This window comes from Balaenoptera borealis, assembly GCF_965194805.1.
Source record: "Balaenoptera borealis genome assembly, chromosome: 8".
Lineage (NCBI taxonomy): Eukaryota > Metazoa > Chordata > Mammalia > Artiodactyla > Balaenopteridae > Balaenoptera > Balaenoptera borealis.
The window spans coordinates 10264479-10289704 of record NC_138865.1 but is presented as its reverse complement, the minus strand read 5'-3'; the positions used below and the strand labels follow the sequence as shown (position 1 = coordinate 10289704).

Here is a 25226-nt window from a genome sequence, read left to right as displayed (position 1 = left end):
ATTCAATGTACTTTCCACAGTCTACAGCAGGGCACAGCAGACTCCCTTTGTAAGGTCATATAGTAAATATTTTAGGCTTTGCCAGCCATGTGGTTTTTGTTGGAACTACTCAGCTCTGCTGGTGTAATGCACAAGCAGCCATAGACAATATGTAAACAAATGGAAGTATTCCAATAGAGCTTTGTGTACAGTAACGTAATTGGGGCAAATTTGGTCTGTAGGTTGTAGTTTGCCAACCCGTGAACTACAGCAAGCATTATTCTCTATCACCTTTGAGAATTCCTTCATACCAGTGGTTCTCTATCACTTTTGAGAATTCTTTCATAACCTCTGACACTTTTCTGTCCCATGGAAATTGTCACTGTTTCATTCTCATTACGGTGTTCTGAAGATCATCATTTTACTCTATCACATAATGGTATTAAAAATATTCAATAAAATCTGGTATTATATCATGATAATAAAATAAATTCTAGTACATCACTGTAATAAAGACATGCCAATAAATCTTATTTCCAGTTGTCTTTGAAGTCATCACCACACCAGTTTAAAGAAATAATTTGACTAGTTTATGGGAATAGTAAAACAGAAGCAATAATCCGAGAAGCTTCTAGTTATTAAGTATATACTATGTATCAGGTCCTGTACTTAGCAAATTTATACACATTATTTCCTTTAATCCTAACAATAACCCACTAAGTTAGATTGTATTCAGTTTTATAAATGAGGAACTGAGTCTCATAATTATATACAACCTATCCAAATTCGTTTTTTTTTTTTTGGCTCTGTTGGGTCTTCGTTGGTGCACGCAGGCTTTCTCTAGTTGCAGCGAGCGGGGGCTCCTCTTCATTGCAGTTTGAGGGCTTCTCATTGCAGTGGCTTCTCTTGTTGTGGAGCACAGGCTCTAGGTGCACGGGCTCAATAGTTGTGGCATGTGGGCTCAGTAGTTGTGGCCCGTGGGCTCTAGAACGCAGGCTCGGTATTTGTGGCGCACAGGCTTAGTTGCTCCACGGCATGTGGGATATTCCTGGACCAGGGCTCGAACTGGTGTCCCCTGCATTGGCAGGCGGATTCTTAACCACTGCACCACCAGGGAAGCCCCAACCTATCCAAATTCTTACAGTAAGTGCTAGAGCTGGGGTGTGAATTGTATTTCTGATTCCAGAGACTACTAACCACCTACCTGATCATGTCAAATGTGAAATCTTCCATTTTATTTCCTCTACTGAATCACAAACATTCTATCAGTGACTCTTTAAGCTGTGTTAAGGTCATTGAGTTCATTAATATTGTAAGTTTGCTAAAGAAAGAGCTAAGAAGTTTGTCTTAACGTAGAACATTAGGAAAATAATAAAATACACTCAGGTTTCTTCAGACAATATGACTTCTGACAATATGTCTAAATAGGAGCATCAGCAATTAAAGTCTGAACCAGTAAAATCTGGAAAGAACACACTCTTTGAGACATCACAGGTCTTACATATTTGGGGAGATTGCCAAAGAGTCCCCCAATTCAAAAATTATTATGAATTGGAACCAGCACAATAAGGGGCTAGGGCTCGTCAAACAGAGTCAATTAGGTGGATGAGACGGGAAAGGTAACCTAAGTGTGGTTGGCTGTTGGCGGAAGTTGAGACTTGGGCCAGCTGGGAAGTTGAGAAAGGGAGCCAGAACTCCCTTGCTAGCCTAAATCATCAGGGTCATAGGCTGAAGTGTTTGCAGGTTAGTTGTACCTCCTGGCAATCAGCTGGAACAAATTCTTTCTCCAGGATTCCCACTGACTGATTAACCAAATAGCTCACAATATAAAGACACCAAACACATGAGAAAACAAGCCACTATGACTGAGAGTCATTGGACATAGCAACATCAAACTTAGAACTGTCGATACTGAAATTGTCAAAACTGAATAATAGAATAGATAAGTGTTTAACATTTATGGAAATAACAGATACAGTCACAAAGATTACAAATCTACAAGAAATTACTTGGAATAGAAGATTTTTTAAAAATTAAGCATCCAGAAAGATAATTTTTGAAATAGAAACTCAATTGATGAATTTCTGAAATATAAAACAGCAGTTTAGACTGCTGTTTGAAGAGAAATTTAATGAACTAGTAGTAGGTGAAAATAAAGGTATCCAGAATGCAGTAAGAGAGACAAGGAAAATATGAAAGTGATGTTAAGAGAAATGGAGGCCAGAATGAGAAGGCCTAATAGGAATATAGAGTCCCAGGAGGGAGTTCCAGGAGGGAATTGAGAAAATGTAGGAGAGACAATATTTCAAGAGATAATGGCTGCAAATATCCCACAACTGCTAAACATGCACATTCACAGACCAAGGAGGTTCTATGTACCACTAGCAGGATAAATAAAAAGAAATCCACACTTTAGTGAAACTGTAGAACACCAAAGACAGGAATCTTGAAAACAGTCTCAAAAAAGGACATCATCTAAAAGAGACCAACAGGTAGAATGACAGCAGAGTCCTTAACAATAACAGTGAAAGCCAGAAGACGATATATTATCTTTTAAATGTTGAGAGAAAAAAAACTTTTCAGGGACTTCCCTGGTGGCTCAGTGGATAAGACTCCGCGCTCCCAATGCAGGGGGTCTGGGTTCGATCGATGGTCAGGGAACTAGATCCCACATGCATGCCGCAACTAAGAGTTCGCATGCCACAACTAAGGAACCTGCCTGCTGCAACTAAGACCTGGTGCAACCAAATAAATATTTAAACAAAAACAAAAACAAACTTTTCAACCAGAATTTTGTACCTTGTAAAACTGTTGTGGTAGACCTGGGGATGCATTGCCAGATGCCCTTTAAAGAAAGGCATGCTGCTCAGCTGCAGGGAGTGGGGTCAGCTGACACCCTTCAGGTGCAGAGAGCTGCTTTATCTGAGGTCAGACCGTATCTGGGGTGGCCTGCAACCAGCGATTGTTAGGTGGGCTAAGAAGGCCTGGCCATTGGCCCAGCATGGGACCCTCTGAAGGTCCTTATTCACTCCACAACTCCCTACCAGTTTGGCAAAAGGCTTTTCTGAGAATGCACAGCAGGTCATTTTCTTCTGCCCAATCCTGCTTCCACTCTTTCCTTCACAGATACTGTTCCCTAATAAAGATCTTGCACTGCAAACTTCATCTTTGCATGTTCTGGAAAACTCAAATTTGTTCTCAGAAACAGAGATGTAATAAAGCCATTTCCATAGAAGCAAAAACTGTGAGTTTACCACCAAAAGACTTGTACTAAAAGAACTTCTAAAAGTTATATTTCAAGAAGAATGACCTCATAGATAGTAGGAGATGCAAGAAGGAATGATGAAATAAAGTTGTGAACATATATATACAACTAAACAAATATTGTTTCTATAAAATACCAATAACAATGTGTAATTTGGAAAGACATCTAAAATCCTGTAGAAAAAAAAATACAGCAAAATGTATATATAGACCAGAATTGGGTTAATGCTATAATCAGCTGCATCAGATATCAATTGATGATCTAGAACTCCTGACAGATGCCCTCCCCACCCCCCTTTTATTGCTCTTCTCATAGGCCTCTTGTTCTTTAGGGTTTTTTAAAATTCTGATTCTGTTTTTTAATTTAATTTTTTGAATAGGTGACTTGTAATGTTTATAATGTTAAAAATATATATTGTGAAGCATTATTCCTACTCTTGTTCCTCGTATTCTCAATTTTCGCCCCCTCTCCATCTCTACCAGTAACTGCCATATATGGTTTCTTGTATGTATTTCCAGAGTTTGTTTTTCCATAAGGTGGTTTTGAGAAGTAAGTCACAATATACTTAAAAGAGCCCAGCACACACTAGGAGGTCACTAAATTTAATTCCCTTCTCTCCATAACCATCTTATGACCTTAAGACCCAGAAAGGATAGTTGTGCAATTATTTTGCTGCTGAATGTCATATTTTTTGCTTTATGTCCATAAACATAAATTAGAACCATAAAACCATGTTTTCATACATGTCATATCCTTAATGAAAAGTTCATAGAGCTTTCCTAGCCTTGGGCTAAACTGAAACTGAAAAGGCAAAATATTTTTTAAAGTGAATATGATTAATAGAACCTTGTGTGTTTTCTGAAAAGTGATTCTGGTGTTTCAGAATATGATATTCATAAAATTAGAAAGTTTGGTTGTGCCTATATTTCCTAAGATGCAAATTGTTTTATTATTTCAAGTATTGTAGAATGTGAGATTAGTTTTTTCTTTTTTTTTTGATTGAGGTATAATTGACATATAACATATTAGTTGCAGGTATACAACATAATGATTCAATATTTGTATATTTTGCAAAGTGATCACCACAATAAATCTAGTTAACATCCATCACCATACATAGTTAAAAAAATTTTTTTCCTTGTGATGAGAACTTTTAAAATCTACTCTCTTAGCAACTTTCAGAAATGCGATATAGTATTATTAACTACAGACACCAAGCTGTACATTAAATTCCCATGACTTATTTATTTTATAACTAGAAATTTGTACCTTTTGACCACCTTCACCCATTTCATCCATCACCCACCATTTGCCTCTGGCAACCACCAATCTGTTCTAAGTTTGGTGGGTTTTTTTGGGGGGGGCAGTTAAGATTCCACATATAAATGAGATTATAAGGTATTTGTTTTTCTGTGTCTGACTTAATTTCCCTTAGCATAAGCCCTCAAGGTCCATCCATGTTGTCACAAATGGCAAAATGTCATCCTTTTATATGGCTGAATAGTATTCCATTGTATATGTATACCACATATTCTTTATCTAGTCAACCATCAGTGGGCACTTAGCTTGTTTCCATGTCTTGGCTATTGCGACTAATGCTGCAGTGAACATGAGGTGCATGTATCTTTTCAAGTTAGTGTTTTTGTTTTCTTCGAATAAATTCCCGGAAGTGGAATTGCTGGATCATATGGTGGTTCTGTTTTTTATTATTTGAGGAATCTCCATACTCTTTTCCATAGTTACTGCACCACTCTTCACTCCCACCAACAGTGCACAAGGGTTCCCTTTTCTCCACATCCAACACTTGTTTTTTGATAATAGCCATTCTGACAGTTGTGAGGTGATATTGTGGTTTTGATTTGCATTTCCCTGATGATTAGAGATGTTGAGCATCTTTTCAAGTACCTGTTGGCCATCTGTATGTCTTCTTTGGAAAAATGTCTATTCAGATCTTCTGCCCATTTTTTAATTGGATTGTTTGGGGTTTTTTATTGAACTGTTTGAGTTCTTTATATATTTTGGATAGTAACCCCTTAACAGATGTAAGATTTGCAAATATTTTCTCCCATTCAGGAGGTTGCCTTTTCATTTTGTTGGTGGTTTCCTTTGCTGTGCAGAAGCTTTTTAGTCTGATGTAATCCCACTTGTTTATTTTTGCTTTTGTTACCTTTGCTTTTCGTGTCAGATCCAAAAAATCATTACTGAGACTGATGTCAAGGAGCTTGCCACCTGTGTTTTCTTCTGGGAGTTTTATGGTTTCAGCTCATATGTTCAAGTCTTTAATCCATTTTGAGTTTATTTTTGTGTGTGGTGTAAGATAGGGGTCCAGTTTCATTCTTTTGCATGTGGTTGTCCAGTTTTCCCAACACCATTTATTAAAGAGACTGTTCTTTCCCCATTGTGTACTCTTGGCTCCTTTATCAGAAATTAATTGACCATATATGCACTGGTTTATTTTTGGAGTCTATTCTGTTCCATTGATCTATGTGTCTTGTTTTTGTGCCAGTACCATATTGTTTGATTAGTGTAGCTTGTAATATAGTTTGAAATCAGACAGCATGAATGATGCCTCCAGCTTTGTTCTTCTTTCTCAGGATTGCTTTGGCTATTTAGGTCTTTCGTGGTCCCATACACATTTTAGGATTTGTTCTATTTCTGTGAAAAATGCCATTGGAATTTTGATAGGACTGCTCTGAATCTGTAGATTGCTTTGGGCAATATGGATATTTTAACAGTATTAGTTTTTCCAATCTATAAGAATGGAATATCCATTTATTTGTCTTCAGATTTTTTAATTTAATATCTTATTTTCTTGTTGTAAATCATGAGATTACAGGACAATTTTGTGGAGTTTCAAAGAACTCATTTCTGAACATGGTCTATCTCCTAAATAGTTTTTTCAGGCTGAGGAAGTTGATCTTTTGTTGTAATGCTTAGGAAAGTCTAAGCCATGTTTTCTGTTTCATTATTCTATACTTAATAACAAACTAATTTTTAAAATTTTTACTGGTTATTCTTCAGTTCATATATAGAAGAAAGAATGGAACTTTTCAATATGGTTTACCTTTAATTTGATTTGGTTTGAGAAAAAAAAATAGTTTATTACTTTAATCCAAAAAAAAAAGGTTATGCTTTTCACAGATGAATGAGCATCATTATCCTGTGAATTCTGATTAAGAGTTTTCTGTGTGCATCAAGATTAAGCATAAATTCTACGGAGTTTTAAATTATTTGTTTCCCAGTTATTGCATCCATTATTGTAAAGTATATGTGTGCAGAATACTGTTGCATTTTCTAGCTATTTCTAGTTCTTAAGATTAAAGTGACATAAGAGTAATGATCATTTTTTCCCTCAGTATAATTAGGATGAAAGTTCAAGATGTTGTCCTTTGCTTAATCAAATGTAACTTCTGAAGAAGTAGAATTTTCTGTTTCATAATGTCATCAAAGCAAAGGAATAGAATTGAGATAACTTATTTCTGTGTTCATTTTAAGTTCTTGAGTGAATTTTGGCTTTAAGCCTTTTCTTACCTAATTTGTGAGTTTTCCATGAGGTTAATTAAATAATAGGCACAATATATCCAGATGTCATGATAAATCTTTGAGATGTTAATATTCTGTGGTTATTCTTCTGAGTATATGTGCTCTGTACCAATTCCTTTCTAACCAGACATGCTCTCCTTTATTTCCTGTCAGTTTACTGAAGCCATTTTCTCATCTTTTTCCCTGACCAGTCTGTCACTTGGAAAGTTGTGTGTCCCTTAAATAATGGGATAAAAATTTGTTCTTTAATCATTAAATTTTATTTTTTATTTATCTAAAAGTTGACATCACCCAGAGTTTTACAGCAGTCATTGGTAAAGTTAATTAGGATCTAAATTGTTTACCTTTCTTCATTGCCATTAGCCATTCTTGAATTTAGAAGAAAGCATTCTTTTAAGGTAGACTTTGTGTTTGGAAAAGAAAATGAGATTATTTGCAAAATATTTGAAATGTGGAGTTTGTTTTATCATTTCCTCTATTGATTGAAGGAAAGCTTGGGAATTGAAATACCAGCTTACTATACATATTTTTCACAGGGTTACAAATAAATCAGTGGGCCAAGGATGGCAGAAGATAAACTTAGAAGTAAAAGGAAGATAGCTTGATAAAGATCTAGTTAAAGGGGTGAATTACTAATTAGTTCTCTACCCTACCTAGTGCCTCTTTAATTTCAAAATTATTGCCTCTCTGAAAGGAACAAAGTATTTTGAAATTATAGGAGCCTTGACTTCCTTTTTGTCCTTTATTTTTAAAAGGTATTATAACTGTTTCTGACATACAGGTATTTATATGTATTTTTATATGTCATATACATGTATATTATAAAGAATAATACATTGAACAACAATAGATTTATCACTCATTTAATAAATAAAACAATAACAAAACACCACGTCCCCCTCCCTGATTGAATCTCCCTTCTAAACTATCATTATCCAGGATTCGGTGTTATTGTGTATTTACTTACATATTTACTCATATATATATTTACCTAAACAATATATTAGTTGAAGTATTTAAAAACTTTACAGTGTCTAAACTGTATGTATTTTTGTAGCTTGCTTTTGTCATTCTTTTTGTGAGATTTATCTATGGTAATATGTACAGTATGTGTTGATTTGCTGTCTTTGCTGTTCAGTATTCTATTGTATGAATATATCACATTTGTTTATTTTACTCTTAATGTATATTTAGGTTGCACATTGTTTTTACTCTATTATAAATAATACTGCTGTGAGTATTGTGCATCCATGTGAGTTTCTCTAGAATGTATAACTAAAAATGGAACTGTTGGATCTTGTGAATCTTCAGCATTACCAGATGTTGCTAAATTGTTTCCCATAGTCGTCCCAATTTAGAACCTCATATGAAAGTACAGTGAGTTCTCATTGTTCTACATCCTCACCATCACATTGATACCAATTGTCAGACTTTTAAATTTTTGTCAGTCTTATTGGCAATCCTCTTTGCTATTTTAATTTGTATTTCCCTGATTACTAGTGAGATTGAACTTCTTTTCTTATATAACTTACAATAAGTTAAATAACTTATTAGCTATTTAGATTTCCTCTTCTGTGAATTGCTTGTATATACACACATATATTCTGGATTATAATTTCTTAGTTTTATGCATTACAGATACCATATAACTTTGGTTTTTCATTGTTTTAATGGTGTCCTTTGATGTGCAGAAGTTTAAAATTTTAATATATATATTATTTATTCTTTTTCTTTTTTTTTTTAATTGTATCTTATTTAAGAAATCTCTACCCAAAGGTTGTAAATAATATTCTCCTCTGGGACTTCCCTGGTGGCACAGTGGTTAAGAATCCGCCTGCCAATGCAGGGGACACAGGTTTGATCCCTGGTCTGGGAAGATCCCACATGCCACGGAGCAACTAAGCCCATGCGCCACAACTACTGAGCCCACATACTGCAGCTACTGAAGCCCCCACCCCTAGAGCCCGTGCTCCACAACAAGAGAAGCCACCGCAATGAGAAGCCCACGCACGGCAACGAAGAGTAGCCCCAGCTCACTGCCAACTAGAGAAAGCCGGCATGCAGCAATGAAGACCCAACACAGCCAAATAAATAAATAAAAATAAATAAATAAATTTTTTAAAATAGATGGTGAGTTAGCTTACCTTGTTAAAAAAAAATTCTCCTTTGTTTTCTTTTAACAGTTTTAAGGTTTTGCTTCTTCTCAGATTTGGATTTTTAGTCTATAGAATTTATTTTCAGATCTGGAGTGAGGAGGCAGTATCATTTTTAAAATATGTAGATGTGTAGTTAGCACTATTTATTGATTAGTCCATCCTTTCTCCTCTGATCTGTAATGCTGCCTCTGTCAGACAGTATCAAGTTTCCATCTGTGAAACTTATTTTGCTGTTCTACAGTCTGTTTTCTATCCTTGTCTTGATCTTCTATCATTGTCTTAATTACTGTAGGTCTTAATTCTGATAGGTCTTTATATCTGATAAGGTGAGTATGTGAGTTTTCAAAGCAGAATAACAGTAAAGGCAGATAAAGCCTATATAGTGTAATAAGGGCACAAAATTTGGAATCCAAAGACCTCCATTCCAGAACTGTTGTCACTTATCAACATGACAGACTCTGCATGAGCCCAATCAATAGTTTATTTTTATGTGGGCTTTAGATGACCACAGCCTCAATATAAGACAACATTTTGTAATGAAAAATTTTTTTAATGAAAACAAATCTAATACAATATGTGTCTCCATTAGTAAAGGATAGATTCCACTTGATAGGGAAAGAAGCCAGGGACTCTGCTGACCTGATTCAAAGCCAGAATCTCAGAAACAATAATTGGGGCACCACAATAACCATAAATATGCCCTTGGTGGTTTTCTTCTTCTGCAAGACTTTTTTTTTAATTAAAAAGAATTTAAGCCCCAGGGTCTTTGGTGGAGTATGGATCTAAACTGGGAAAACAAAAGTCAGGAAAATATTTTCCATGTTGTGACAGAATAAAGTCATATTGCAAAATTCTGTTGATTAAAATTAGAGTGGTGTTAGTGAAGATCCGTTGTTCAGAAGATAGGGAATATAGGCTGTTCACAGCTAGCCAGGCTGTTGTAGAAAAAGGACAGTGATCAAGTATAGGGCTTGCAGTGGATGCTGATTGTCTCCTTTCTCTGCCTGGGATTCTCCTTCAGTTCCCAGTAAATAGAGCAAAAAAATATATCATGAGTTTTTTCAATTGTTAAGGTGGTATTTTTTTAATTTAATTTTTATTTTATATTGGAGTATAGTTGATTTATAATGTTGTGTTAGTTTCAGGTGTACAGCAAAGTGATTCATTTACGCATATACATATATCCATTCTTTTTCAGATTCTTTTCCCATATAGGTTATCACAGAATATTGAGTAGAGTTCCCTGTGCTATACAGTAGGTCCTTGTTGATTATTTTTTATATAGTAGTGTGTATATGTTAATCCCAAGCTCCCAATTTATCCCTCTTTCCCACCTTTCCCCTTTGGTAACCATAAGTTTATTTTCAAAGTCTATGAGTCTGTTTTGTAAATAAGTTCATTTGTATCATATTTTTAGATTCCACATATAAGTGATATCATGTGATACTTGTCTTTCTCTGACTTACTTCAGTTAGTATAATAATCTCTAGGTTCATCCATGTTGCTGCAAATGGCATTATTTCGCTCTTTTTTATGGCTGAATAATATTCCATTGTATATATGTACCACTTCTTCTTTATCCATTCCTCTGTCGATGGACATTTAGGTTGCTTCCATGTCTTGGCTATTTTAAACAGTGCTGCAATGAACATTAGGGTGCATGTATCTTTTTGAATTTTGGTATTTCCCAGATATATGCTCAGGAGTGGAGTTGCTGGATCATATGGTAGTTCTATTTTTAGTTTTTTAAGGAACTTCCATACTGTTGTCCATAGTGGCTGTACCAATTTACATTCCCACCAAGAGTGTAGGAGGGTTCCCTTTTCTGCACACCCTCTCCAGCATTTGTTGTCTGTAGACTTTTTGATGATGGCCATTCTCACTGGTGTGAGGTGATACCTCATTGTAGTTTTGATTTGCATTTCTATAATAATTAGTGATGTTGAGCATCTTTTCATGTGCAAGGTGGTATATTTTAACATCAATAGGAATATAGTATTTTCAAAGGACAGTTACAAAAGAATACTTTGAAGTTTTTCATTTGTCCATATTAATTATATAAGGAACTAAGATATTTAGTGGATTCCGCCCCCTCCCCCCCAAAAAAAGGTCTATAGGCATTCAGTTCATTATAGGGATATTTTAAAATAAAAACTGAATGTTGTATTCCTTTTCCTTTATTTAAATATTTTTCTTTAGTGGGTTTTGCCTTTCTAGCTAGTACATGTTCTGTTTTACATACTAACTGCCTGCATTTTTGTGTGTTCCTTGTGTGACTTACAACCAGATAATAATGCATTCTCCTTCCTCTTTCTTTTTCCTTATTTATAAGGCAAAACTCCTTTCCTTATAGCAATAACTTGCATTCTTCCCCAGTATCTTGGCCTTCTGGCTCCAACACTCTTTACCAATAGCACATTCACAAAATAGGTGTTGCTTGAGTTGCTTTCTCACTGTATCCTTATCATGGCAGGTACTGACTTGTCTTCCCTAGGAGTTTGACTTTAACCAGAACCTTATAATACAAAATGTTCCATGTTGCAACCCTGTGTCCTCCAATTCTCCTCTGTACTGTCTTGTCTAATTGATGGTTTTGGTTGTTGCTGTTATTACTAATTTTGTTTTTAGCACTCCTTCCCTGTAATTCAAGCATTTCTGTTATGTGGACAGTATTTCTAATCTATGAAACACAATACAGTGCAGTTTCAAAGCACTGTAGAAGTTACAAGATGTGGTTTTTCCCTAGGCTCTCTTTTTCTCCCCTCCTCCTTTTCTGGGTAAACTTATCCAGTCCCATATTTTAGATTATATAGCTCAACTTTGTTTCTGAGCTCCAGACATATATCTATTTATGTGACATTTCCAACTTAACATGTCTAAAATAGAATTCTTAATTTTTCTCCTTAAACCTGCTTCCTGCATCCTATCCCCAGTTCTTTCCATTCAGTAAATGGTATTACCATTCATGTGTTGCTCAGACTCATATTTGGAGCCATCTTTGAGCCTCCCTTTCTCACATACCTCATCACACTCAATCCATTAATTTATCACCACCTCCACTTCTACCTTAGTCCAAGCTATCTGATACTTCCACAGTGGGCTTCCAATTCATCTTCCTGCTTCTTTTCTTGTTCCTTTACAATTTATTTCCAACACAGTAGCCAGGGCGATCTTTTAAAAACATAAATGAGATTTTGTTGCACCTTTAAACAAAACTCTCCAATATTGGGCTTCCTATTAGTCTTAGAATAAAACCCAAAATTCTTAATGTTGCCTGCAGGGCCATATGTAATTTGGCCCCTTCCTACTTCCTTGACTTATTTTGTACTGTTCTCCTCCTTGCATCCTCAGCTCTAGTCACGCTGGTTTCCATGTTATTGTTCTTCAGAGACAACAAATTTGTTCTGTCAGGATTATTGTTATTGCTGTTCCTTCTTGAAATACTCTTACTGCACAATATAGTTCAAATCCCTGCTTAATTGTTAAGTCCTTGGAGAAGCCTTTCTAACCACTTTGATACATGCCCCATCTACTATACTGCATCCTAAATGCTATTCCCTACCCTGCTTTAGTTCTGAGTTTATTACTACCTGAAATTAAAAGATTTCTTTATTTCCTTGTTTGTTGACAACATTCCATCGTCACCCTGCTCCCATCCCTCCCTAGAATGTAAACTCTAAAGGACAGGGAATTTTCTGACTCATTTATAGTTATATCACTTTACCAGGACATTGTAGGCACTCAGTATTTAAGTGACTAAATTAATTAGCTACGTGACCTTGAGCAAATCAATTCACTTCCCTAGACTTTGATTCCACGTATATAAAACAAAGGGGGGCTTCCCTGGTGGCGCAGTGGTTGAGAATCTGCCTGCCGATGCGGGGGACACGGGTTCGAGCCCTGGTCTGGGAAGATCCCACATGCCACAGAGCAACTAGGCCCGTGAGCCACAACTACTGAGCCTGCGCGCCTGGAGCCTGTGCTCCGCAACAAGAGAGGCCGCGATAGTGAGAGGCCCGCGCACCGCAATGAAGAGTGGCCCCCACTTGCCACAACTAGAGAAAGCCCTCGCACAGAAACGAAGACCCAACACAGCCATAAAAATTAAAAACAAAACAAAACAAACAAACAAAAAAAAACAAAGGGATTTGACTGTATCTATAAGATCTCTGAAGAAGAGTGTTTTAGACTACAGATGATCAATCATCTGGAATTGAAGGCAACCCCGAAGTCTTTAAGTTCAGACCCCCTATTTAATATATAGAGGTCACATTGCTCTGGACAGTGGTCTTTTCACATCACACAGTACCTCTAATTCAGTGCTCAACTCTGATTAAATCTCCCTCTATACTTCTTTGATTACAACTTTACTAGCTTTAATTTTTAGATTCTTGACGTTCCTTTTCATTGTATTGTTTCTGTAAGCCGCATCTTTACATTTACAAATAATTGTTTTTCTTCACTCATTCATTGTTTTATCACTGTTCATTGGATATAAGCAGATGTGATTTGAAGAATGCTTCTCAATGGTCACATTCTTCCCCTTTCCTCCCTCCACTTTTTTTTTTTTAGTATATATTTGTTTATTTATTTGGCTGCGCTGGGTCTTTAGTTGGCGGCATGCAGGATCTAGTTCCCTGACCAGGGATCGAACCCCAGCCCCCTGCTTTGGGAGCCTGGAGTCTTAACCGCTAGACCACTGGGGAATTCCCTCTCCCTCAACTTTTATAGGAACTTTTCCTTTTTTGTGAATCAAAAAAATGTTTACAATAAAAAAAATGTATATAATCATGTTCACATGTACATCTTAGCTAGTACTGTAGGTTTTTAAATCATGGAAAAGGAAAATAACTTTTGGAGTAAAATTGGACATAATAAAAACTAGTCTTTAATTCCCCTAGAAACTTTTTCAAGATTAATAGGATGAATGACTTTGCCTATTCCAACCCCTTAATTTTCAGATGGGGAAATTTAAGTGTATAGCGGCATAGGAAACACTAGGATAAACAAAGATAAACAGTTTCTTCAGCACTTCTCAGAGCCTTTAATATTATATGAACGTACATGTGAATCTCCAAGAGGGGGTTATAATATCCAAATTTTATTTTACCACAGACTATCTTATTATGGATTACCTTTTAGTATCTTCTGGGACAGTAGTGCTTCATGTAGTACCACATGTTTGAGCATTTATGAGGTGTCAAGTAAGTTCTAAGTACTTTGCATGTTTTAACCCATTTTACATACTATATGTATTTGTTCTTTCTTAACACTATGTGAAAATCTATCTTTAAGAAGCAGTGTGCCAAAGCAGAGAATGCAAGAAATCGCAAGAAGGTGTGTGTGTGTGTGTGTCAGTGCAGAATATAAGTCCTGTGCATTGATTCATTTACAGTTAATTCATCATGTTTTCCATCTAGTTGATCATTGATCTGTTTATGTAGCTTACTTTAAATATTTGTGATACTCACTGTATACTATGTATTAAATATCAATATAATTTTTTGATAGTTTTAGGGTAATTCATCTGCAGAACATTTATTGATATCGGCTAATCCAAATTTACATTGTATCATAAGCTTTTGGCATTCTGTTAATACGATAAAAGTTTTCCTGGTTAAATATGTTTTATAAATGTTGATTATATATATATGGTTTTCTCCACTTTAAGACATTTCAAAATATCAGGAAAAATTATTGTAAGAACATGCTCAGAGGAAAAACACACTTCCCCATCACTATTTACATTTTCCTGTATATTTTTGTATCATTTTGGTAGCTACTGTTTACATATGCACCCCACCCCTTGCCTCTAGCCAGTGAACCACACTTCTTGCTCTTGTGTGGTCCCTTTCCTTGAATTGGGCTGGCCCTGTGACTTGCTTTTGATTAGTAGAATGCAGCAGAAGTGATTCTGCATGACCTTGAGACTAAGTCATAAAAAGACTTCGGCTTTTGCCAGGTCTGTTGGAATGCTTGCTCTGGGAGAAACCAGCCTCTAGTAAGAAGTCAGACTGCTCTTAAACCACAAGATGTATGGACTCCCAATCTAGTCATATATGGAAAGGCTGCATGAAGGGAAGGAAGGATGGAGAGAGATCCCTAGCCAGCTCCCACCTTTCCAGCAGTGCTAGTTAAGATGCCAGACATTTGAGTGAAGAAGTCATCTTTATATGTATGTCCAGCTCTGTCTTACATTCAGATGATTCTAGCCCCAGCTGTCGTCTGACTACAACTACATGTGAGAACCTAAGTGAAAGTCACCCAGCTGAGCCTAGTCAACTCACAGAACTGTTAGAGATAATAAATTTTTGTTTTAAGCCATTAAAACCATTTTGATGTGGTTTCTTACACAGCAATAGATGACCAGAACAATGCATGGTGGTATGTAACAAAACACACCAAAAAGTCATATTTGATATATGTATAAATAATATGTTGTGTTATGGATATTACGTATAATCTTAAAACAAAAATGTGATTATATTTGATACAGTAGTCGACACCTAGTAGCATACTAGGGCTGGCTCACAAGAGACAGTTGTGCACATTTCTACATGACTTCACGTTCAGTGATATCACTTTGGTAGCTTGAAATAGCCATGGTTGGTGTATTTATACCACAGAAAGTGGCAGATGCTACAAACCAGGGCTTCCCTTCATCTAGAAAGCCAGTTAAACATTTACCAGCACACCACTGTCTGTTACTTCCTTTTTTCACTTTACATTATCATTTCTGAATGGCTACTTATTTGGTTATTTGGATGCACCATATTTAAGTAATCCCCTATTATTAATCTATTATTTCTTTAGGGTGTATTTCTTGAAATAGAATTTCTGGATTAAATGGTGTACACATTTAAATTTTTGATAAGTATTACAAGATTATGTGCCAGAAAGATTATACCAATTTGTATTCCCCCTCCCCAACAATGAAGATATTTCCTCATATGCCACCCAACTCTTATTTTTGTATTTGGAATGCTCATACTTAAAAAAAAAATTAAGTTCTCTGTACTTCTTTTATTCTTAAAATTTTTAAAAAGATAATATATTCATGTGGTTTAAAACCCCAAAGTTACATAAGTATATGGGAAAAGGTCTCCCCTCTGTTTATACCTGTATTTCCCAGTTTCCCAGTACCCTTTTCAAGGATAACTTGAATGTTACAAAGAATCTGTGTATCATTTCAGAGATGTTTATGTATATAAAAGCAAGTAGGTTCTTTTTTTTCTTATTTATTTATTTATTATACAGCAGGTTCTTATTCTGTTTTATACATATTAGTGTGTATATGTCAATCCCAATCTCCCAATTCATCCCACCACCATCATTGCTGCCCCCCCCCCCCCGCTTTCCCCCTTTGGTGTCCATACATTTGCTCTCTACATCTGTGTCTCTGTTTCTTTTTTTTTCTCTTTTTTATTTAACATCTTTATTGGAGTATAATTGCTTTACAATGTTGTGTTAGTTTCTGCTATATAACAAAGTGAATCAGCTATATGCATACATATATCCCCATATCCCCTCCCTCTTGTATCTCCCTCCCACCTTCCTTATCCCACCCCTCTAGGTGGGATAAAGCACCGAGCTGATCTCCTTGTGCGATGCAGCTGCTTCCCACTAGCTATCTATTTTACATTTGGTAGTGTATATATGTCAGTGCTACTCTCTCACTTCGTCTCAGCTTACCCTTCCCCCTCCCCATGTGCTCAAGTCCATTCTCTATGTCTGCGTTTTTATTCCTGTCCTGCCCCTGGGTTTGTCAGAACCATTTTTTTTTACTAGATTCCATATATATGTGTTAGCATACGGTATTTGTTTTTCTCTTTCTGACTTACTTCACTCTGTAGGACAGACTTTAGGTCCATCCACCTCACTACAAATAGTTCAATTTCATTTCTTTTTATGGCTGAGTAATATTCCATTGTATATATGTGCCACTTCTCCTTTATCCATTCATCTGTTGATGGGCATTTAGGTTGCTTCCATGTCCTGGCTATTGTAAATAGTGCTGCAGTGAGCATTGTGGTACATGACTCTTTTTGAATTATGGTTTTCTCAGGGTATATGCACAGTAGTGGGATTGCTGGGTCATATGGTAGTTCTATTTTTAGTTTTTTAAGGAACCTCCATACTGTTCTCCATAGTGGCTGTATCAATTTACATTCCCACCAACAGTGCAAGCGTGTTCCCTTTTCTCCACACCCTCTGCAGCATTTATTGTTTGTAGATTTTTTGATGATGGTCATTCTGACTGGTGTGAGGTGATACCTTATTGTAGTTTTGTTTTGCATTTCTCCAGTGATTAGTGATGTTGAGCATCCTTTCATGTGTTTGTTGGCAATCTGTATGTCTTCTTTGGAGAAATGTTGATTTAGGTCTTCTGCCCATTTTGGGATTGGGTTGTTTAGTTTTTTGATATTGAGCTGCATGAGCTGCTTGTATAATTTGGAGATTAATCCTTTGTCCATTGCTTCATTTGCAAATATTTTCTCCCATTCTGAGGGTTGTCTTTTCGTCTTGTTTATGGTTTCCTTTGCTGTGTAAAAGCTTTTAAGTTTTATTAAATCCCATTTGTTTATTTTTTTTTCCATTTCTCTAGGAGGTGGGTCAAAAAGGGTCTTGCTGTGATTTATGTCATAGAGTGTTCTCTATGTTTTCCTCTGAGTGTTTTATAGTGTCTGGCCTTACATTTAGGTCTTTAATCCATTTTGAGTTTATTTTTGTGTATGGTGTTAGGGAGTGTTCTAATTTCATTCTTTTACATGTAGCTGTCCAGTTTTCCCAGCATCACTTATTGAAGAGGCTGTCTTTTCTCCATTGTATATTCTTGCCTCCTTTATCAAAGATAAGGTGACCATATGTGCGTGGGTTTATCTCTGGGCTCTCTATCGTGTTCCACTGATCTATATTTCTGTTTCTGAAAAGCAAGTATATTCTTTGTCTCCCTCTTTTTTACTCAGTAGTAACTACTTTACACACTTCATCTTGCTTTTGTCATTTAACAGTATATGTTAGAGATCAATACCTAAAGAGAAAAGGCTTCCTTAATGTTTTTTATGACCTCATAATATGCCACTGACTGAATAAACCACATTGTTTCTAATATTTTGCTATTGCAAACAATCTGTTTATGTATGAACAGATTTACATATATGTGATATAGTTGTATCATAAATTTTTAGAAGGATTGCTTTATCAATGATTGTAATATTTTATTGAGATATAATTGACATGTATTAGTTTCATAAAAGGTATAATTTTGATAAACATTACTAAATTGTTTTTTATAGAGGTTGTATGAATTTCTGTTACCATCTCCAATATATGAGACTACAGCTGAACCTTGAACAATGCAAGGGTTAGGGATGCTGACCCCCCATGTAGTGGAAAATCTCTGTATAACTTTTTAGTACTGTAGTATGTATTTATTGAAAAAAATCTGTGTATAAGTGGTCTGTGCAGTTCAAACCCGTGTTGTTCAAGGGTCGACTGTATATTTTACCACACATTTGCTAATAAAATGGCCTATGAGACTTATCTGATAGGCTAAAAAATAGAATTAGCATGTAATTTTAATTTTTTTAAACTGTGAGTGAGACTGAGCTCTTATATTTAGATTTCATTTTCTGCAAGCTATCGATATCTTTTGCCTATTTTTCTTTAGGTGGTGGACTTATATTTACAGTCGGCCCTCCATATCCATGGGTTCTGCATCCGTGGATTCATCCAACCCCAGATGAAAAATATCTGGGAAAAAAAATTCCAGGAAGTTGCAAAAAGCAAAACTTAAACTTGCCGTGCACCAGCAACTATTTATCAATACATTGTATTTACAACTATTTACATGACATTTATATTGTATTAGGTATTATAAGTAATCTAGAAATTATTTAATGCACACAGGTGGATGTGTGTAGGTTAAATGAGAATACTGTGCATTTTATATGAGGGATTTGAGCATCTGCGGAATTTGGTATCCATGAGAGGTCCTGAAACCAGTCCCCCAAAGATACCAAGGGAGGGGACTGTATTTGTAGTTCTTTATTTATTAACAAAATTAGCCCTTTTATCTACCATAATTTAACAATATATCTTTTGCAACAATTTTTCACAGCAATTTTATGTGAGCTTTTAAATTGTCTTTTGAGTGTTGTGGCCATGCAGAAATGTCGGGACTTTATGTAGACAGATTTGGCTATGATTACTTTTACAGCTTCTAGATTTTGTGTCATACCTAGAAAGTCATTCTCCACCCCAAATATATAAGTGCTTTCATCTTGAACCTAATGGCTTCTTTTTTGTTGTTAATTTTTTTTTTTACATTTGAATTTTTTATCTACTTGGAATTCATCTTGGTATGAGATATGGTATGGCTTCAGTGTTATTTTTTTCTAGATGCTTATCTAGAATCCGTTTGTTGAATAATTCATCTTTTTATGAATGGTTTGAAATATCACATAAAATAAATACTAAAACTGTTTGCCTATGCCCCAGTATAACACAATTTTATTAAAGCTTAATGATCTATTTCTCTTCTCTTTCAGCATTTTCCTGTTAAGTCTTGTTTGTTTTTCTGTATGAAATTTAGTATCATCCTGTTTAATTCAGATAACTATGTTGGTATTTTTATTGGAATTGTGTTCAAATTTATGACTAAATCAAGGAGATTTTGCATTTTTATGATAGTGATTCTTTCTAGCAAAGAACATTTTAAAGGAAATATGTTTTAAAGCTTCTTCAAATACATCACTCATTTTTCTTATTAAATGTATTCCTAGGTGTTTTATCTCTTTTGTTATTATGGTTGTATTTGTTTGCTAGGGCTACCATAACAAGGTACCACAGACTGGGTGGCTTAAACAACAGAAATTTATTTTCTCACAGTTTTGGAGACTGGAAGTCTAAGATCAAGGTGCCAGCATAGTCCATTTCCTCTGAGGCCTTTCCTCTTGGCTTGTGGGGGGCCACTCTCTTAGTATTTCCTCACATGGTTTTTTCTGGTGGTCTTTTTCCTCATATGATCTTTTCTCACATGGTGCATTCCTGGTATCTATGTGTCCAAATTTCCTCTTCTTATAAGGACGTCAATCAGATTGGTTCAGGGCTCACCCATATAACCTCATTTAACCTTAATTACCTCTTTAAAGGCTCTATCTCTAATAAATCACATTCTGAGGTACTGGGAGTTAGGGTTTCAACATGTGAATTTTAGGAGGACCCATAACAATGGCAAATGAAGACTTTTCTTTCTTTTACCTACTAACATATATATATGATCGTATATATGTATATATGATTTCTGTATTTTACTTTTTACCTAGTGACCTTGCTTATGATATATAATAGTTTTTACTTTATTCTCAGCTTTTCCAGGAATAAAATTATTATTATTTATAAATAACAATAATTGTATCTCCCTCTTCGTAGTTTTTATACCCTTAATTTATTTCTTTTGTTTAATTGCAGTCTGTTAGAACTGTTGAAACAAGGTTAAGATTGGTGGTGGTGACCTAAATGGGAAGGAAATCCAAAAAAGAGGGGATATGTGTATACATATGGCTGATTGACTCTGCTGTGCAGTAGAAACTAACACAACATTGTAAAGCAACTATGCTCCAACAAAAATTTTAAAAAGGAAAAAGAAAATAAGCTCACCAGAAAAAAACGAAAGAGTGGTGGTGGTAAATACTCTTCTTGTATTCCTGACTTTAATGCAAATATTTAGTGCCTTTGGTGTTCCCGTTAAGCATGATAGAATTATTTTGTCACCTTAAGAGCTTATTCATCATCTATATGTATTTTATTACAGTATTTAAAAGCCAAGAATAGATTCTTAATTTTATCAAACACCTTTTTGGCATACGTGAAAATGATTGTATATATTTTCCTGTTGATCCAACAATGTGTTGAATTTATAAATCAGTTTCCTAATATTGAACTGTCCTTGCATTTCTATATTTGGTCATGACTTATTCTTTGAATTTGCTGTTGAATTCTGTTTGCATACAAGTTCATAAATGAGACATATATAGTTTTATTGTTTTATAGAGTTATGTTGAGTTAGGTGCAGTGTTCTTGCTTCTGGAATCAGTTTTTTAAATATTTTTCTGTCATTTGTTTTCATTAATTTTTTTTTTAAATTATTAGCACCTTTAATTATTATTTATTTATTTATTTATTTATGGCTGTATCGGGTCTTCGTTTCTGTGTGAGGGCTTCCTCTAGTTGCGGCAAGCGGGGGCCACTCTTCATTGCAGTGCGCGGGGCTTCTCACTATCGCGGCCTCTCTTGTTGCGGAGCACAGGCTCCAGACACGCAGGCTCAGTAGCTGTGGCGCACAGGCCTAGCCAGTCCGCGGCATGTGGGATCTTCCCAGACCAGGGCTCGAACCCGTGTCCCATGCATTAGCAGGCAGATTCTTAACCACTGTGCCACCAGGGAAGCCCCCATTAATTTTTAAGTTTATTGAAATGGCATTGAGCAATGTAATCTCTTAAGATTATTTTAGTTTTGTTCTCTTTGTAATTTTGTACTTATTATCATTTCTCTGTGTGTGTGTGCGTGTATATGTGTGTGCATGTGTGTGTGTGTATTTGCTGTTTTTGTCCCTTTGTTGTTTTGATCAGGCTAGAGAATTTTTTTTTCAAATATTGAAGTTTAGGGTTTATTAATTTGTTTTTTGGTCTTGAAATTACTTAATTTCTTCTTTTATCTTCATTAATTCCTTCCATTTCTTTTTACTTTATTGATGGATAACACAGTTAATATTCTTAGATAACTATTAGTCTATTAATTTGACTTATGGTTTCTTGTTCTGCAGAAGTTTTAAGTTTTTAATAATCAAAACTGTCCATCTTTTCCTTTTTTAACTTCTTTATTTCATATTACTCTTTAAAAAGGGCCTTCTGTACCCGTTATAAAAATGTTCTTAAATCTTTTCATACTTTTATAATTTGCTTTTATCTGTCTAGATTTTGTTTTTCTTTATTGTGTGAGGTGGCATCTAAATTGTTTTGTTTTCAGGTAGACTGCCAACCATTTCAACGTCACTTATTAAATAGTCTATCTTTTCCCCATTTATTTGAAATACTTTTATCATATACTTAACTTTCCATGTTCTGTGAAAAATCCTACTGATCTTTTTGGATTGCATGAACTTTATAGGATTAATCTGGGGGATATTTGAATTGACATCTTTAAATCATTGAATATTTCCATATAGAAATATGGAGTATTTATCCGTTTACTTCAGTTTTTTTCTATGTCCTTTGATAGCGTTTTATTATTTTCTTTTTCTTTCTTGTTAGGTTTATTCCTAGGTGTTTTATAGTTTTTGTTGATATTATAAATGAAATTGTTTTCATTATGTTTCTTTTCTGGTTATTGGTGGTATATAGGAAAACATTCAAATTTTGCATATTAGTCTTGTCCAACTTAGTTACTGAATCCTTTGATTGTTTCTTTTTGTTTTTCAGTTTCTCTTGGATTTTCTGGATAGTCTTTTTGTCTCTTTGTTCCCAGTTATTATACTAGTGTTTTGTTTTTTTTTAAATTTTCTTTCTTTTAAGGGTATCTTATTAAATTGACTAATCTTATTCTCTATAGCTCCAGAGGACAGAACTAGGACAGATGGGCAGAATGGCTAGAGCTGTTTGAACATGGAAGAGACAACTTTGTATTTTATCATAACCACTGTACTGATTATATTCATAGAACAACTAAATTAAAAGCAAATTAATTTGTTAGGTAAAGAGTAAGACTAGATGACTTCTAAGTCTAAATGATAAGTTGAAAGTATAAAGAGAGAGAATCAAGGAGTGACTTTAAGAACACCTATATAGAGGGTAGTGGGGGACAAAAGGATAGTAGAGCAGGAGTAAGAGGTCAAGAAGAAAGGGTAATGACTGGTTAGGAGATTAAACCCGACTATGCAGTATCGTAGAAGCTGGGAAGATGAAAGTTTTGTAAAGTATGAGATGGTCATCAATAACTGATACTATGTAGAAGTGTTTGAAAAAAAAAAAAGCAAGCCAAAAAGAAGCCATTGTATTTGTTAATGAGAAGGTTATTTGTGATCTACTTTAGTGATTCTTTTTTTTTAATTTTTAATTTTTTTTTTATAGAAGTATAGTTGATTTACAATGTTGTGTTAGTTTCTGCTGTACAGCAAAGTGAGTCAGTTATACATATACATATATCCAACTCTTTTTCATTTTCTGTTCCCATATAGGTCATTACAGAGTATTGAATAGAGTTCCCTGTGCTATACAGTAGGTTCTTATTAGTTATCTGTTTTACATATAGTAGTATGTAGATGTCAATCCCAGTCTCCCAATTTATCCTTCCCCCCCTTTCCCCCTTGGTAACCATAAGTTTGTTTTCTACATCTGTGACTCAGTTTCTGTTTTGTAAATAGGTTCCTTTGTACCATTTTTTTAGATTCCACTTATAAGCAGTATCATATATTTGTCTTTCTCTGTCTGACTTGCTTCTCTCAGTATGACAATCTCTAGGTCCATCCATGTCACTGCAAATGGCTTTATTTCGCTCTTTTTTATGGCTGAGTAATATTCCACTGTATGTATGTACCACATCTTCTTTATCCATTCCTCCGTCGATGGACATTTAGGTTGCTTCCATGTCCTGGGTATTGTAAATAGTGCTTCAGTGAACATTGGGGTGCATATATCCTTTTGAATTATGGTTTTCTCCAGATATATCCCCAGGAGTGAGATTGCTGGATCATATGATAGCACTGTTTTTAGTTTTTTAAGGAATCTCCATACTGTTGTCCATAGTGGCTGTACCAGTTTACTTTCCCACCAACAGTGTAGGAGGGTTCCCTTTTCTCCACACCCTCTCCAGCATTTATTGTTTGTAGATTTTTTGATGATGGCCATTCTAACTGGTGTGAGGTGATACTTCTTTGTAGTTTTGATTTTCATTTCTTTAATAATTAGTGATGTTGAGCATGTCTTCATGTGCCTCTTGGCCATCTGTATATCTTCATTGGAGAAATGTCTATTTAGATCTTCTGCCCATTTTTTGATTGGGTTGTTTGTTTTTTTTTGATATTGAGCTGCATGAGCTGTTTGTATATTTTGGAGATTAATCCCTTGTCGGTCACGTCGTTTGCAAATATTTTCTCCCATTCTGTGGGTTTTCTTTTCATTTTGTTAATGGTTTCCTTTGCTGTGCAAAAGCTTTTAAGTTTAATTAGGTCCCATTTGTTTATTTTTGTTTTTATTTTCATTACCCTTGGAGGTGGATCAAAAAAGATCTTGCTGCTATTTATGTCAGAGAGTGTTCTGCCTGTGTTTTCCTCTAAGAGTTTTATAGTATCCAGTCTTACATTTAGGTCTCTAATCCATTTTGATTTATTTTTGTGTATGGTATTAGAGAATGTTCTAATTTCATTCTTTTACATGTAGCTGTCCAGTTTTCCCAGCACCACTTATTGAAGAGACTATCTTTTCTCCATTGTATATTCTTGCCTCCTTTGTCATAGATTAGGTGATCATGCTTTTAGTGACTCTTCTTAATTTTGGTTCTTAACTATTCTATGGTTTCTTTAATTTGTATTTTCATCTAGATTATCAGCTTGGTATGAACACTTGTCAAACCTTATGTGAACACTTGTCAAACCTTACTTCTGTTTATAAGTCTCATGGGGCTTTTTGAATAGCATTATTCTTAGAGTAGTAGATAGTCCATAAATATTTGTTGTTTGACTTTTATGTAAATCCTAGAGGAACTACACCTTAGCTGCCAGTTATGACTGTGGTTTAAGTTCCATGTTTTGAACTTACCAGTCCAACTATAATCATGTGCCAGTTAGAGATAAAATGTAATAAGAAAAAATTTTAAACAGAGTCAGGCTAAAAGGCAAAATAAACTAATTTGTAGAGTAGAAATGCAAAATGATGACTAGAGATAAAAACAGGGGCTACTAGAATCTAGCTCTGAAGTGGCTGGAGGTGGCTAGGGCATTCAGTTTTTATGGGATATAGGGAGGTAAAAGTGTCACATGGGAGTCAGGACCAGAACTAGGTGCACTGGTTAAAAGTAGGAATTGGAAATGGGACTCTCCTGCTCATGAAAGGAAGTTGTTTAAAAGGTACAACTGTTCCCTGAAGCTGTATTTAGTATAAAAATACTTAAAATACTTATCTAGAGATGTGGGAGGGCCAAACTGCAATGACTCAGTACCTGAACCTGCAGTACCTGATAATGTCTGGAGTGTGCAGTCAAGAATATTAGACTTGGTTTTTAACTAG

The 25226-nt window shown here is 35.2% G+C and overlaps 1 protein-coding gene across 6 annotated transcripts in view; it reads left to right on the top strand.

The window, feature by feature from the left end:
- FZD3 (frizzled class receptor 3) overlaps nucleotides 1-25226 on the top strand; it is a 102284-nt gene that overhangs the window by 53406 nt on the left and 23652 nt on the right. The window contains exon 1 of one of the 6 annotated variants that reach the window (XM_082402785.1): nucleotides 20469-20630. The exons of the other annotated variants lie outside the window; for them this stretch is intronic. The gene's annotated coding sequence lies outside the window, so the exon portion shown is untranslated. Of the gene's footprint in view, nucleotides 1-20468; nucleotides 20631-25226 lie in introns of those variants that run through there. 6 annotated transcript variants of the gene reach the window in all.